Source organism: Rhododendron vialii, chromosome 8a (assembly GCF_030253575.1).
Source record: "Rhododendron vialii isolate Sample 1 chromosome 8a, ASM3025357v1".
NCBI classification, from domain to species: Eukaryota; Viridiplantae; Streptophyta; class Magnoliopsida; order Ericales; family Ericaceae; genus Rhododendron; species Rhododendron vialii.
In genome coordinates this window covers 5,382,880-5,399,572 of record NC_080564.1, presented here as the reverse complement: position 1 = coordinate 5,399,572, position 16,693 = coordinate 5,382,880, and the positions used below count along the sequence as shown (strand labels likewise).

The 16,693-nt window shown below is 36.4% G+C and overlaps 1 pseudogene; it reads right to left on the bottom strand.

The window, feature by feature from the left end:
* Positions 1 to 8,988: 8,988 nt before the first annotated feature.
* LOC131298866 (ADP-ribosylation factor-like) lies at positions 8,989 to 14,365 on the bottom strand (annotated as a pseudogene).
* Between the last annotated feature and the right edge of the window lie 2,328 nt (positions 14,366 to 16,693).

The following is a 16,693-nucleotide window of genomic DNA, read 5'->3' as shown; positions in this document are numbered from 1 at the left end:
GAAATCGAAGAAATAATCCTCGAAAATGAGAGAAGAATTTTGCAATAACACATCACTTGACATGTAAAGCATGCATGATATATTAAGACGTCACATCTTATCCTTCCATTTGAGACTCCTATTCGTTCGGATGGCGATGGAATGTTTTGTCGAGTGAAAAAAAAAATTTGAACAGAAAGAAATGCGAGCAAACCAATGTACGGGCTACACTACGTTTATTTTTTTTGAACGGCAAAATAAATTTCATTAATCTTTGGAGCTGTTATAAAGACTAACAGGATAAGGATAACGGCATCATATCCCTAACGAAGTCAAAAACAATATTGTGACCAATCCGAAACCCAAAACCTCGATTGACAAGGAACAAAGCGAAGACATGCACCCAAGGGAACAAAGCCCACACAAGGGCCGAAGCCCAACACCTACGGACTACACTACTCTCAGTGCGAAGTAAGACGAATGGAATTCAATTGAATTATCGGAAAGTGGCTATATATATATAGAATGTGAGTTGGGTATTGCCAGTGATTATTGCGTATAGTGAATCATTCTTTTTATTTTCCTGGACGAAACAACATTAATTGGCGAACTAATAAGAATATTTCGTGTTTTTTGACATCGGCTGCCTTGTGTTTTTCTCATTTTACAATAGTTAGACCATATATTACTTTGACTTTGTCCAAGATATCTGTAATGAATTTTATTATGTAAGTATCGCTAGACTATTATTAATATAATCTTTTCCAATTTGTAAAAAAAAAAAACTCACAGCACGACCCCGTGTAGTTTTAGAAAATCCCCGAAACCAAGCTAGGGAACTTCCTTTTGAAAAGAATGAAAGAGTACCCTACTAGGTTTTGGTGATTTAATTAAAAGCTAAAGTTTCGCCACAAGATACTGATATTCAGAAATTGAAACTTCTTTTTTTCATAATTTAGATATTCAGGTCAGCTTCCGTGATTGTATTTTGAATTTCAAAAAAATCAAGTGACAGCTTTATTCGAATTTGAAACTTCACTGTTCGATCATAGTTGACTTTGGGGCCCAGCTGCAGCAAACCTACATTTTGTCTCGGCCCGGCCCGGCCCAAATCTTCAATAAGTCAAAGGCACATACTAACATCTCACGTGGAGATTTGGTTTCATTTGGGTGGCTACACAGGGATCGTAATTAATGCTTAATCATTAATCACTACACTTCATATTTATCCTACAATTTATTTGTTTGATTTTCAGAATTTAAATCGTAAAAAATCCACGATAAACTCTCATTTATCGTAATTTTTTATTTATTTCACCAAACGTTATTTTTTTACAAGAATGCTGGGGATATTTTGATTGAAGGTCACAATTGGCAAAAAATATTAAATATGGAGGGAGTAGTTACTAAAAGTTATTTCATTGCATCAATTGACCCAGAATTTTAGTCAGATGTTGTGGACCTACATAGTTTAATGATGAACAATAATAGTACTGGTAATATGTAGAGTTACTTATAAGCATAAGCATAAATGTAACGTCCGCTTGTCCTCCTTGAGAATTTCGTTAATTTGTCGAGTCAAATTATGTTGAATCTATGCGCATCGAAGATTTGACGATCTGTCTCTTTTTCTTTTATTTTCTTTTTTTTTAAGTATCAAGATTTGATACTAGATAAGTTGTTGAAAAAGGGCAGTTAACAAATCCACTTTCCTGGACTTTTCCAAAATCTTTTCAAGTCATTGTCGAAATTTCTTGCCAAGATTAGTTGTCGGGCCAAGAATAGCTTCCCGACATACTGATCAGACTTTTTGTTTTGGACAGCTATGTGGTACATACGTAGTATTTCTAATCCCCTTTTCACACCCTTTTTTGTTATAATTCACGCTCTCTTTTTTATTTTATTTTGTTTTAGATCCGTCTCTCTTTTTTGTTTTTATGCACATGAATTTATTATGTTGCCTTTATTCAATACATTTTCACACATCTAAGAACAACATTGTAAATGCGTGCGGATAATAGCAAAAAAAAAGAGTGTAGATTGTAAAATATATATATATATGAAAATCATTTTCCTATGCTTTCCTAAAGCATTGTTATAAAGCAATGGATTCAGCTTAGTCTACACGCACAGAACCATTGACAACCGTACCAAAATGAAAGGTTTCAAATAGCGGTAGTGGGAGTATCAAATGATACGTAAAGGTAAGAGTGTAGCAATCGTGAATTTTTCACAATTAATAAGTTTTGAATGCTAGTGCACCTAATTAAAGTAGTCATGAAGCGGGCAAAAAAATCGAATACAAAGTGATGCGTTTAGGAAACCGGCCTATATATGTGTATGTGAAATTTGGGAAGGCGTGTAATGGCTTGGGGGGCCAAAAAACCTCCACGCTACGTAGCGGAGCCTGTTTAGTCCAATTTTTTTTTTACAGAGTATTTCAAACAAACTCGCGACCTATACTATTGCGAGGACCTGAGAGTCAGCAGTGCCGTAACTGTCGGGCACAAAAAAAAAAAACCAGTTCCAGTCACATTTTAGCGGGCCCATAATGGCTCCCAAGTTCGTATCGCACAAATAATGCTGGTTACCGATGAGGCTTTGGTTCAGTGGTGGAAATTCGGATTTGATTGAACAAAGTTCAAATTCAAGACCCCATAGCCCTCTAATTGGGGCCTAAACATACTCATAGCACATCACACGTACAGTGGGATCATAGCTTTGGTCCCGGCGTAGGTGCTGTAGGTTCCCTTATAGATATTGCCGTACAGGTGTGGTGTTACAGAACAATACTCTTTGGCGGAAGTGACAAGGTACTCTGCATACTTGAACTTTTCATTCTAGAAAACCAAAAAAATAACAAGAGATAGAGATGTCACGTACACTGCATTGTTCCACTACATTTCATCTGGAGCCTAAATTTTAAAATATTAGTTTATGTGGCCCTGTAAAAAATCAGCTCCAACAAATATCGGCAAGTATTATTTCTGGATTCGTGGAGATGTTCAAACTTTGTTTGAAAGCGTAAAAAATCTTCCAAAAATGTATCAAAATCGATATACCTCGAACAACCTTTTAATTAATTAACGAACACGAACTCGAACTCGAACTTGAGTACTCATCAATTTTGGTTGGTTTCGTTTGTCCATCCTAATATTGTCATGTGTTATTTTGGATAAGTGTTGTTTTGTGAGCTATTTTAAGTTTAAATTCAAACAAAATCTGATCCACCAAAAAAAGCAACTTAGAAAAAAGGCAAAAGAGGACAAGGGGCGTATCAGTTGGATGAGATGTGTGGTTTAGGGAAAAAAATCTCCACTTTTCAAATGACTAATTCCTAACTGCGATTGAGTGCGAGGACAATAATTAAAACAGCTCTCAACCACTCATAATTATTAATTATCACAATACTAATTACTAATCTATTAAAGAAGATGTCTTTCTTTAATATCTTAATCCCTAACTGTGCAAGTACACACATGCACAAGATACATCAACGGACGTGGGAAAAGATATTTCGTGTGGCTGTGAGTGAAAATTTATGCTTCAAATATGTCTCGAAAAAATTTTATTTTTTATGATTTGGGTTGATTTTTTTTTTTCTTTTTCGATGCGTCGAGAATCAACAAAATATAGACGCATCAACAAAATATAAAATGTATGGACCAATTATTTGGAAAAATTACCAATAATAGAAATAAACAGTCCATAAAATATACTCCCGTGAGAGCCCATTTTGAGCATGTTAGTCCTACATCGGCAAGATGTGGGAGATGAAAGGGATATATAATGCAATGCGTCGAGTTCCTGTATAACTTGAGGTTAACATTTTGAGTTATGTGCTTAGGTTAAGAGTTAGCAGGTCAGCTGGCGCGGATCGTTAGAACAACGACCATTTGCTTGTAACTGATTGCTTAAGTACTGGCTTGAACATATTGAACTTCAAAATTTTCTAAAAATCGTAGTTAGACTTGCTACTCAAGAAAATCACAATCGTCCATGGAATTATGTTTACAACTCTTTTTGTTTCGTCACTGCGATTAACTAGAAAATTTAGCAACAATGCTATAACCACACACACTTACAATAGGGGTAGGCTCCACACACAATGCACACCTCTAGTATATGTGTAAGTGTTTATGTCTTTGTTTGTGGTTCTAAACTTATTGAAAATTAAGTACATTGAGCAAAGTTGTCTTAATCTTGGTATAGCTTATTGGGCAAAGTTCACTTTGACCCCTTATAGTTTGGGCAATGTGCGGATACACCCCTTATGGTTCAAAAGTGTGCAATAACATCCCCGTGGTTTGTGAAATGTACATATAACACCCAATTCCACCTATTTTAATTGAAGTGTACATCTCTTGAATCTAATGAAAATCTAATATGAGCCGTTCATAATGTATTAATCATATATAAGAGCATCTTTACAAAAAGTCAACTTGATCAGGCATCAATCACTCAGTAATCTAATTCCTGTTAAGATGAATGATAAATTTTAATTTGAAATTTTTTTTGTAATAAATTCGATTGGACCATGAGGTTTTTATTTTTGTGATCGACTTGAATTTTGGTACGGACGTAATACTTGTCAAACTCTACAATATCAACGATTCAGATTCAATTTTAATTAGTACATGGAATGAATTAGTTAGATTCAATAAAGAAGAATAATCAAGGGAGAAGATGATGGCATATCAGACTTTTGATGCATGTCCGTCACACTTGACATTATGATGGACGAACTTGGGTGTGATGTGCACACTTCTCAAACTTCAAGGGTGTTATTGCACAATTTTGAAATATAAGGATGTATTCGCACATGACCCAAACATGGGTGCAAAGTAGACTTTGCCTTAACTTATAGCTACGGTTAGAACCTCTCCAATCCTTACCCATTTTACTACCCATACCCAAAATTTGAGTAAAAAGCCTAAAAATTCATTTCCATTGCCTATCCATTTTGAGTTCTACCTATTTTCTCACCCAAATTTGAGGAGACTCAAACCCATATCCATTTTTTTCAAACCCTATTTTCACTTTTATTAATTACAAGTGTGTCATTCAATAATAAATTTAGGTAAAAATATGGGTATATGGGTTTAGCATTGGAGATGCCTTACCAAATCGAGTTTTTAACTCAAATATTTACCCAAATTTAAATGAAAAAATGGATAAAGATTGGAGATGTTCCTACGAATTGAACTACATGGATCCCATTCCTGAATATCTTTAAAAAGGCATAATAATTGGATTTATTTGTCTAAATTATATCCATCGAGGTGACCAGTTGGCATGTCCTCTAACCTAATCTGGCAATAAGTATTCAAATGATAAGCAATTTGTCTACGGCACTAAATTAAGATGACAAAAAGTACCGGCCGGTTGTTGGCTACCTAGTTGAAAGAGACAATTCATGGGGTTATTACCATCTTTAAATTAATTTGCGCCTCCAAAACACTCTTAATTTATAATTAACTGAATAATTAATGTGGATCACACAAACTTTTAACTTACCAACGGTGTTGAGCTGATTAGGGTTATGGAAGTACAAGTTATTAAAGAAAATCTTAGGGTTTAGGAAGTACATTTTTGTCGTCTTGTATAACCTTTGTTAGTGTGTTGTCGCCATGGCAGCAATATATTGGGTGGGTCGGCGGACTCCGCCGTAATTGAGTATGTTAGTATTACTACAATTTTGCTACGGCCAGACACAAACACTGACGCAACAGCATGTGTAAGTGTTTTAGAAAATTTCAATCCTGAAACCCGGTCCGTTGTCACATGAGAGGATAAATGTAGGCTGGCCCTAACGCCACAATACAATTGTCTAGTGCCACGAGCATTTATCCCATTTGCTTTTTTTACCCTCAATTCTCTCTCTCGAAGAAATCTTGCTTCTCTCTTTATTTTTCATCCATGGCCGCCGAGGCTCCACCCCAAGGGCAAAAACATCATAACCGGCTTTTGGTTTTGTAAAAACGTCACACCCCTAGAAAGATTGTGGCACTATAGTTATGTATCGTGGCATTAGCATTGCCCTAAATGTATTGCTTAGATAAATGTCGATCAAATTTTAATGGCTTTTCATAACCGGCTTTTGGTTTTGTAATTAGTGTTAATTAGTTCTAATAAGGAAATTTGTTTATGAAATGTCAAAAACTCAAATTGAAAAGTTGATTAGAAGCTTTGTCTAAATGAGGCTTTAAAGGCAACAAACAAGATTTAGGCTTGCTGGTAAAAAAAAAAAAGATTTAGTCTTCTACTATATAGCAGCAAATGAAGAGAAATCACTTTCTTTCCTTTCCAAAAATAGAGAAAACTGAAGTTGATGATTCATTTAGAGCTTAGAGGAATAATGATTGAGGGGTTAGTGTAGCTGTAAAGCCTACTTTAATTTCTATTGTGAAAGTGAATAGGAAGAAAAAGACGCAACCTAACCACATGTCCATTATGTGGCTAATAAAGGATTAGGTCGTCTAGCACTATAAAAAGAAAAAAAAAATTGTAATATGGATACCGAAAAAGTACATCAAAAAATCTACTCCATTACTCTAACTCAAACAATTATTCTAGGACCACACTCAAACACACACTCACACACATTACACACTGTAGTGTGTGTGGGACCCACACACTTGTGTGTGTGGGTGTGTATTTGGGTGTGTGTTTTGGGTGCGGAGGTAGAACTACTCTTTCACAAAATACAAGGGTACACACACACTGCGTGTTACACACCCTCTCACAAAACACAAGGGTCCCACACACTGCAATATGGGTGTGGGACCTTTTTGTTTTGTGAGAGGATGTGTATTTGGGTGTGTAATTTTGGGTGTGATTGTAGAATTTTTGTATTAATTGCGTGGATCGGGGGTATTTATCGGTATATGTTTCTGTGTTCCTAACATAAACGCAGCTAATATTAATTAAATCAGATACAACATCACATCGACCATGGGCTTAGTCAACCAAAAGTGCTACACACAAAACCAATCTCTAGCCGTCCATTGTTGTAATAAATGGTCAGGATTCGCTCAAATTCTTCCTCATAAAAATTAATCTTTTTCTTTGAAAAGTTTTTATAAAATCTAGACCGTCCAAATACATCTGGACGGTCAATTACATACACAATTAACACAACAGTTGTGCAAGTAGCATTTTTGTTAATCAACTACAACAACTAATTATAAACAAAACCACAAAGGCCATAGGCTTATAACAATCCTAACTCAACTACCAAAATATCACAAAATGACAAAAGCAGTGTTGTACAAATCTTCTCAAGAATGGGTTTTGGATATGTACTTATCAAGATCTGCATGATCAAGCTAAAAATACCTTGTCCGCCTTCGTTGTCACTTCTGTCACCTCTACCGTTGCTATCGAAATTAACTCCACAACCGTCGCCCTTGTCTGGAACTTGGGTTGCCGGGGCTCAAGATCAACCACAGATTAGTACGGGTGGTTAATCCAAAAATAAAGCAAAATGGGAAGATCTTAATTCGTAGGGGAGAATTCACTAAGATGAGAGAGAAGAGAGAAAAGGGTAAGTCTCCAGATCTAGAAGGAAGAAAGGGAGGAGAAAACAAGGGAGGGATAGGGGGCTGGGAAAGGGTGAGGAAGAAACCCTAACTAAGGCTCCGTTCAGTCGAGAATGTTTTTTGAGAAATTTTTTTTTGGGAAATATGAAGTAAAGGAGAAGGAAATTTATTATCTTAGGTGTGTTCTGTTGACAATTTTTTTTGATAAAAAGAACTGAACTTTCATTATTTTTAGCAAGGTGTATTTTCCGTACAATTGAACAGGGCATAAGAGAAGAGAACCTTCTCTCTCCATCCCTCTTTGTGAACAAATTTCAAAAAAAAATTAAATTAAATATAAAAACAATTAGCAACTACTCGTAACCCTTTCTATGCCTTTGGTAATGACGGAGGAAGGATTTCACATACGAGGCCAAGAGGTGAATCCAAGGTTTTTGACCAATTGAGATAGTCATATCCAATGTAAGAATGAGAAATAAATCTACAATTATGCACTTATTAACAACCACTGCTTAGTTGCCGATAAAAAATAAAAAATAAAAACCACGGCTTAGTACAATTGGTAAGTCATTGCCTCCCCTTTATGGAAGGTCTTGGGTTTGAGCCCCACAGAGCATGCCTTATGGGAGCCAGGGCTATAGATAGCCACTGGACCCCCCGTGCTAACTCTAACACCGCCAACTAACCCCCGATGATGTATATTGCTTGACCAAAAAAAATTAAAATTAAAAACATATCAATAATAGAACCATTGTAAGCTGAATTAGTCGAAGTTCGCGTAAACTGGCCTGAACACTTGAGTTATCAAAAGCAAAATAATAATAATAATAATAATAATAGAACCAATGTTCTATTCAGTCTTTACGACAAAGGAATTTCAAAAATGAAAAAACCATCATATGTATTGTCATTGATTCTCTTTGCATTTAGCCTCAACATTAAAAGTGGAGCTTCTAATCAAGGATCCCTTACAAGTGGCAAGTGCCTTTGTTCCAAAAGATACGTCTGCAATTTTCACATCTTGAATGCTGTTTTTGGTGTTTATGCCTTTAGGGGGAAGACTTAATTAGAGAGGTTTTTATTTTACTTTATATTTTTTGGTGCCCCACCTCCTCTCAACACCACGCATTCCCAAGATCTATACCCCACAAAAATGTGTGGCTCCAAGGGGTATTGGTAGACCACGTGACGTGTTGAGCACGCAATAAATTGTCAATTTTGAACACCGGTGTACGCAAGGGATGGGGCCTACAATGTCTAAAAGAACCCATTTCCCTCTCTTGTAAAACAACAACTACTACTACTACTACTACTACTACAGATTATCTTCCATATCAAAGGCCGGAGAATGGAAAATCCAAAGGCACACACACCATTCTGCAGCTCAACTGCTTCTCTTTAAAGAGTGCCTTCAAACAGATCAGAAGCACTACAAGGATAAAAATTTCCCGGAAAAATACCCACAAGATTCCATCCAAATTGCTGCTGCTCTTTTCCAAAAGAGATGGTAATAGTTAAGACCATAACAGTGTCATCACAAGCTAAAAGTATTAGCCAAAAAGTAGCAGTGATATAACAGGCAAAGTAGTTTCTGAAATTGTATCAAGCCAATCATATTACAATAACGTTGTCACTCTAATATGAAAGAAAGAGGCTGTCTCCAGGAACGGCGAAAAGATCTAACCCAGCATAAGCAAAAATTCCAGCATCAAATGAAATCCTCAACAGCCTCAAGCCTGTCATCGAACATATCACCCAAAGTAAGTGAGGTTAATGTCACAAAACTGTTACTACCATTTATGGCTCTGGATGTTTCACTGTTAAATGTTTACAACGGGAAATATTTTCCATGTAAAATGATTTTGTGAAAACAATTATTTCTCGTTTTCATTTTCCAGTGTTTGGTTAATATTGAAAACTTATTTTTCATGAAACAGATTTCCATGAATAACAGCGCCAATCAAAGCTTTGGCTCTTCCGATTTCCCGAAAACTAAAGATGTTAGAAAGTTTTAACATCTATTTTATGTATACAGAGAGAGAGAGAGAGAACAGAATAGTGGAAGGGTTTATACACATAAAATTTTGCTTCAAGGCGCACGCGCACATGTTTGTTTGTGTGTGTGTGTATGTGTGAGAGAGAGAGAGAGAGAGAGGGAGAGGGAGAATTGGGGTCTTGTGTATCAGAATCCCCATATTTTGAAATTCAACAAACGTCCAACATAAGTCGTGATTCCCAAGCAATATGGAAGAGAGGCATCAGGATTTCAATTTGGAAAATATCTAATGGGAATTTTCATGAAAAGTCATTTTCCTTTCATTGGTGGAAAATATTTTACATGCAAAACATTTTTTTCTATAGTTTGTGCAACCAAACACCAAAATACTGGAAAAAATACACCAAAATACTGGAAAATATTTTATGCCCAAGCAACGGAGCCTTTGATTCTATATAATCGTAGTTTCTCAACCATATTCACTTCTTCAAGCATGCATTACCAGGATATGAAGAAATAAAAATGAACTTGCCTTGCTAGCAATGTTGTTGGAAAGCCAATCCAGCCCTTCATAAAGCCCTTCTCCAGAAGTCGCACATGTGCTCTGAATGTACCTGAAATGAACATAAAGTCAAAACAACTGAAACAAGTAATTATCTTAAGAGCAATGCTAGGAACACATCCATCCTTACATCCTGTCTCATAGGTGAAGCTGGGACCCACAACATTATTGAGAGGGTCCCGTCTTCACTTGTGAGGAGAGGAAGGATATAAGAATGGATGCAAACTTGGATGTGTGCCGAGCTTTTTTGTTATTTTAATCTGCAAATTTTCTTTATTTCCTTGAAATGCTTACTAAGTCTAGCAATTTAAGAAGATCCTCATCTATAAAGATAGTTCCTCTTTATTACAGTTCTTGCAGGAAAATTCTTAAGTACAATTATAGCAGGATGTTACTTGGTAATAAGAATCTTACTATAGGGGAAAATGCAGTGTTCTAAAACTCGGTATTCCTCGGCGAGTACTCGCTCCAAGGTGCTTGGTCAAGGGGACTAATCCCCTACTCGGGGGGCATTACTCGCCGACTAACGCCGAGTACTCGCTCCAAGGTGCCTGGCCGAGCGAGTACCGAGTAGCGAGTTTTACAACACTGGGAAAATGAGGAGATGAAAGTACACCATGTGTTAAGCAAACATATGCCTCAATAGAGGTCTTATTACAGTCCACAGCTTCTCAAGGTGGAGGTAAAGCTATCAAATCTCTCTCCCAATCTACCTACAATTGTGTGGCAATGCTTGTGGATAAAAAGTTGATATAGACACCATACTTGCAAAAAACCAAAGAAACTTTACCAGTGGCGTTGTCGGAGTGAATGAAGACCGAGCTTGTCAGTTATTTCTGCTGCATTCATTGCATTAGGAAGATCTTGTTTGTTAGCAAACACAAGCAAGACAGCATCTCTCAACTCATCCTGCAACCAGATCAGCAGTTTTAACATGACTGATTCTTCCATGTGTACGCAAGACACACAAGTTACTGGTTCCTTCTCTTTACATAGATGACTAATAAAACCATGAATACCACATAAACCACAGGAGAACAAGCAGCAAGGGGATGATGCCACGGCATAAAAGATTCCACCTAGGTGAGAAAATAACACCACGGCGAGCACCAAGGAGAAAGATGGGAGAGAACGTAGCATCTCATCTCCACTTCCTTTAAACAAAAACATATCACCACCCTCTGCAGATGTGCGTTAACAGTTTAACTCTCACAATGGCCTTTTTCACTCAAAATTTGATCAGAAGATTTATGAAAATCACTGTTGTACAAAGCGAGGTTGGACACCAACACAAGGCCTAATTAACTAATAGCATAGAGAAGATGCAAAAGTGTATGATAGTTTAATTTGCACTAAAATAAGGGTCACACATGAATCGAACAACAGAAGAAAGCGGAAACTGGTTTTTGCAACTGAAGTAAGATATCATATCATCTCAGCCAATTGATGTTGAATACTTCATGAAAGACCATTTAAGTATATCTTAGAATTTCTCCCTTGCAGTTTGCCTTTTAGAATAAAAACAGCATTCAAGGAACTGAAGTAGTAAAATGTATTCTCATCCCTGAATCAACAGTTAAACACCTTCAAAAAACTAGAAAGAGTTGTCAAAAAAGACCAACTGAAGCAACAAGAGAATATAACAAAATTGCAAGGAAGAAATGAACAAGTCACATAAATCGTAAATTGAATAACAAGAGGATTAGATATACTGATATAATACCAAGGGAAGCAAGATCATTAGAAGAAAATACCGACAACAAATTTTAGGGCAGATCCAAAACATTTACACCAAATACCATGTGCCATGTGGTATTTATAAAACCATCCATCCGAAAACGATTGAGCAGACTAGAATGCAATATTCGAACAGTACCTCATTCAACATCCTATGCAGCTCATCTCTTGCCTCAACAACTCGATCCCTATCATTGCTATCCACCACAAATATAAGTCCCTGTGTATTCTGAAAGTAGTGCCTCCACAGTGGGCGGATCTGTATCAGAAGAAGCCAAAGTGGTCAATCATTGCCACCACATGGTGCTACCACTAGGGAATTCAAAGTTTTAATCCACCATTGTAAAAGCACATTCTTAAATGAACAAAACATCATACCATTATAAAATCCTATCTTCTTGATCGACAACCAAGATATCGCACTGAATTGATAGTGATAAACAATTGACCGTTAAGAAAACCTCGACTGATATTTAGTGTGAGAGGCTTACAGAAATGCCATTTTATGTAGGACCATGCTAAACTCATATCTAGATAACAAGTTTAACAAACCACAACCAACATACCATTAACGCACATAAATTAACCAACACTGCCTTCATTTGTACAATTGTACTTTCTATATACCTTTTGTACCCTCACTGAAGGCGTCAGATGCTTAATGTGGTACAAACGTACTCCAATGAACAAAGTAACAATGGCTTGTTGGTACAGATTAAAATTAAATCCACAATTTTATAACATCAGGAAATTACCAAACCAAATATTATTGCAGTCGTCTCTACCAAAGCTAGATCCAAAAGTAAACATAATAAAAAGCATAAACCGAAACTTGAAAAGTTGGCACTTGGCACTGCCTACAGAGAACACTTTATAGTAGTCAACAAAAGACAAACTGTTCAGCATACCTTGTCCTGACCACCAACATCCCAGACTGTGAAGCTAATGTTCTTGTACTCCACTGTCTCCACGTTGAATCCTGGAAGTAGAAAAGAAAAAAAAACAATAAATTAATTATGGGGTGAATTCATGCATAGAAAGTAGAGGTCAACGGAGAATTCGTGGACATACTACAACTAATCCTGCAGTAACTTCATCAATTAAGCATTAGGAAAGTGGAGTACATTTATGTTATTAGTTGAGACTCACCGATGGTAGGAATTGTCGTGACAATTTCTCCAAGCTTGAGTTTGTACAAGATGGTAGTCTTACCAGCAGCATCAAGACCTACCATGAGAATTCGCATCTCTTTCTTGGCAAAGAGCCTGCTGAACAGCTTCGTGAAGGTCAACCCCATCTCTGTTTATCTTCAGCTATGGCCGGTCACTTGTCACTGACACATCAAAGTTCACAAATTCAGTACTGACATCAAGCTTAATATGCATGAGAAAGCCAGCAAATTAACAAACTATCCAAAGTACAGGCACAAACACCATATTACAATGCAAAATTTTCACAGACAAACCAGCACGCCTCTACCAACATCACCTAAAGATGATACTGAATAAATCAGATGATAACCCTAATCACTGAAATGCATATTGTTCCGTACGAGGAATGGAAACGGGAATGCAGTATGACAAATGCTCCATACCATTGTAAGACAAGGGTAAGCTTTCTGTAGTTTAAAATAATACTGATCAGTACATCTTTCGAGCTTCACACAAGGAACAACAAAGAAATTTGTCGATTACTCATGCAAAATACATTTTTTGGGGCATTATGAACTGTTTTTGCCTTTCCAAAGCTCCACTCATCCTTCATTCAGTTTATTAGTTTTCAGTTCTTCCTTCAAACGAGGTTTTAAGTAAACAAACCTGAAAAAAACCTCTGGCACGCTTTAGAATGATAAATTCACCATTCTGGAGTAGACGTGTACCATTGGAATGTGCATTTCAAGACATAAATTCGTGCGGTAAAAGTGTTTCTGATAACCCAAGTCGAAACAACCACTAGATTTAATTGTGTCAGCAACGAATCTGGCAAAGATTTAACAAATCTATATCTACCACACTCGAGTTGATTAAACCTGGATACAAAAACAAATTTATCCCGACTCAAAATTCCCCTCAACGAAGCTTATCAACCTGAAAAGCATTGAAACTGTTCCATTCACGACTCTACTAATTCAAACATAAATAACAAAGTCATCAGATCTCATCGGATTCAACATTAGCTCATCGAAACCCGTGACACCTCAGATCTTCACATAATAACCACAAGTCATAACTGATATGAATCTATGCGCGTATCTACACGAATTGAAACGAAAAAGATTCTACCTGATGAGATCAACAGAGATCTGTAATAAAGTCACGCTTATATGAAAAATCAAACAACGTATGGGCTTGAATCCAATGAATCGAATCGACTTAGGAGAGAGAGAGAGAGAGAGAGAGAGAGAGAGACCTCTCGAAAGGCTCGCAGAAGGATCGGATGGAAGGAACGGCGCAGAGACAGAGAGAGGGGACGGTTTTTCGGGGAGATGCGATCTGTTATTATAAATGGCCTGACGGAAATTAACCACGGTTAAGCTGATCCCCCGAATCGCGATAGATTCCAAATTTTAGTTTTTGGCATTTTGATCCCGAAATATTTTTGAAAGCGCATTTTTGCCTCTAAAACTATTGATTGAACCAATTTGGCCCCAAGTCCAGTTGACATTGCATCACGTGCACCCATAATTGTGGCTTTGAACGACCAGCAATATCAAAAATGGTACAAGAGATGAGCTAGGCTCACCTGATCACGTGGTCGAGTCACCGTCCAAGTTAATTCTCTTATTTCGTCAATTGATATCTCTGCATGCTACGAAGCTGCACATGAGAGAGACTATTAGACTTTTTTTTTATATTGCTCAAATAAATCACTCAAACTTGATTAACATATCAATGGTGACTCCAACTATTATCGATTAATTTTCAGTTAGAATCCTTTGAAAAATCTAATAGGCGCGTAGAGCGTAACACTACAATTTACTAACTTGAGTGGCATATGGGTCCGAATTTCAAATTCACAATGATTCAATTTTAGTCTTTGTTTTCTGTAACGTTTGCTCAACCCGTAATTATATTGGCAATAAGCCAATTAGTAATTTGATTTATTAAAACTGCAGTACTTAAGATAAATTTTGTACTCTAATAATTCATAAAAGGGTAAGTATTGATTACTTAATTTTAACATAGAAAATCAACAGTACGAATGCAATTTGTATATATGCCAACGCATTTGATTCAATTCTTTTATCATATTTATGTTTCTAAAAATTATTTTATCAAAAATTTTATTGAAAAAATCAACGTAGATGATTCTTAAAACTTAATTTGACTTTTCTACAACTCTTTCAAATCAGATTTTGTTTGTTTATCCATAAAATATGCGTCATGCAAATCATACTCCATTGTCTGTTTGTTTGAATTTAACATTTTTATAGATTAGATTAAATTGAAAAAAAGATATGGCGTGCAAATCATACTCCATTGTCTGTTTGTTTTGAATTTAACATTTTTATAGATTAGATTAAATTGAAAAAAAAATATGGAGGGCCTGCCACATTGGTAGTCGACGTTAGGCCCCACTGCCCTCATTGCCCGTTCGGACAAATAAGCCATAATGGCTTATTTTTTGTCTTTATTCAAATTTTTTTCATATCACTTGGCTTATTGTCATTTTTTGGGGGATTATTGCATCCTCACGACAAGAGGAATCTAAAAAGTAAAAAATTTTGACCGAAATCCAATTTTTTTTTAATAAAAACGAAAAAATTGGCTTATTAATTTTTTTTCGTCTTTATTCAAAAAAAATTGGATTTCGGTCAAATTTTTTTACTTTTTAGATTCCTCTTGACGTGAGGATGCAATAATCTCCAAAACAAATGACAATAAACCAAGTGATACGAAAAAAATTTGAATAAGGACAAAAAATAAGCCAAAGTGGCTTATTTGTCCGAACACGGTGTCACATAATTCGCATGCGCGTGCATGAACGAGAGCAAAAGCGCGAGCGTAAAAGCGTATTCGAAATATATTCTAGACTAAAATTTACGAGAGCCATGATTGAGAATGCGAGCACAGAGCGAAAATTAAGAGCGGAGTAGTTTAAAGGGTCCCTCACTTACTTGGACACAAAGACGTAGCTTCACGTAATCGTGGGACACCAATCTAACGGTCAACTAGCATCTGAGAGGTTTCGAATCCAAAGAAGTTGATAGCAAAGTTTCAAACCAAAGATTTTACCCCTAAGTCCCGGACCTTTGATCACCAAGTCAACCCCTGGGATTAAGATTACACTTAGCTTGTGAACTATACTAGCAGCTGGCACATTATATATTGCACTTGTATTTTGCTGGGGTATGAATTTATGCGTAGTATTATTGATTCCAGGTGTTGATAATCTACTTAAACAGAGAGTTGTAGCCGCCTTAAATGGTGCTATCACTCTGTTCATTTTGCTAGTATGAAATCTGCAACTATGACTAAATCATAGAACATGGCCAACATGTCAGCTAATTTGCAGAAAAGAGTTGTCTCCATAAAACAACTTATCCATACTGTTAAGGGTATAAATTAAAAGTTATATGAAGTTATACCTCTCTTTTAACGGTTAAAGTTTTTATGAGTTGGTGGTTAACAACCAAAAATGGTATCAGAATTCAGAGCAGACAATAGATCATGAGTTCGACAATAGATCATGAGTTCGAATCTTGAAGGCTTATTAAATACTTGCATGAGTTTAGATAGGTTATGGAAAGATAGCCTAGCTACATGTGAATGGGCGTGTTAAGGATATAAGGAGGAAAGTTACCCGTTTGTGCAATTAAAATATATACTCATCCTGACTTGTATAAAAGCTATATACACTCCTTAGTACTTCATCTCA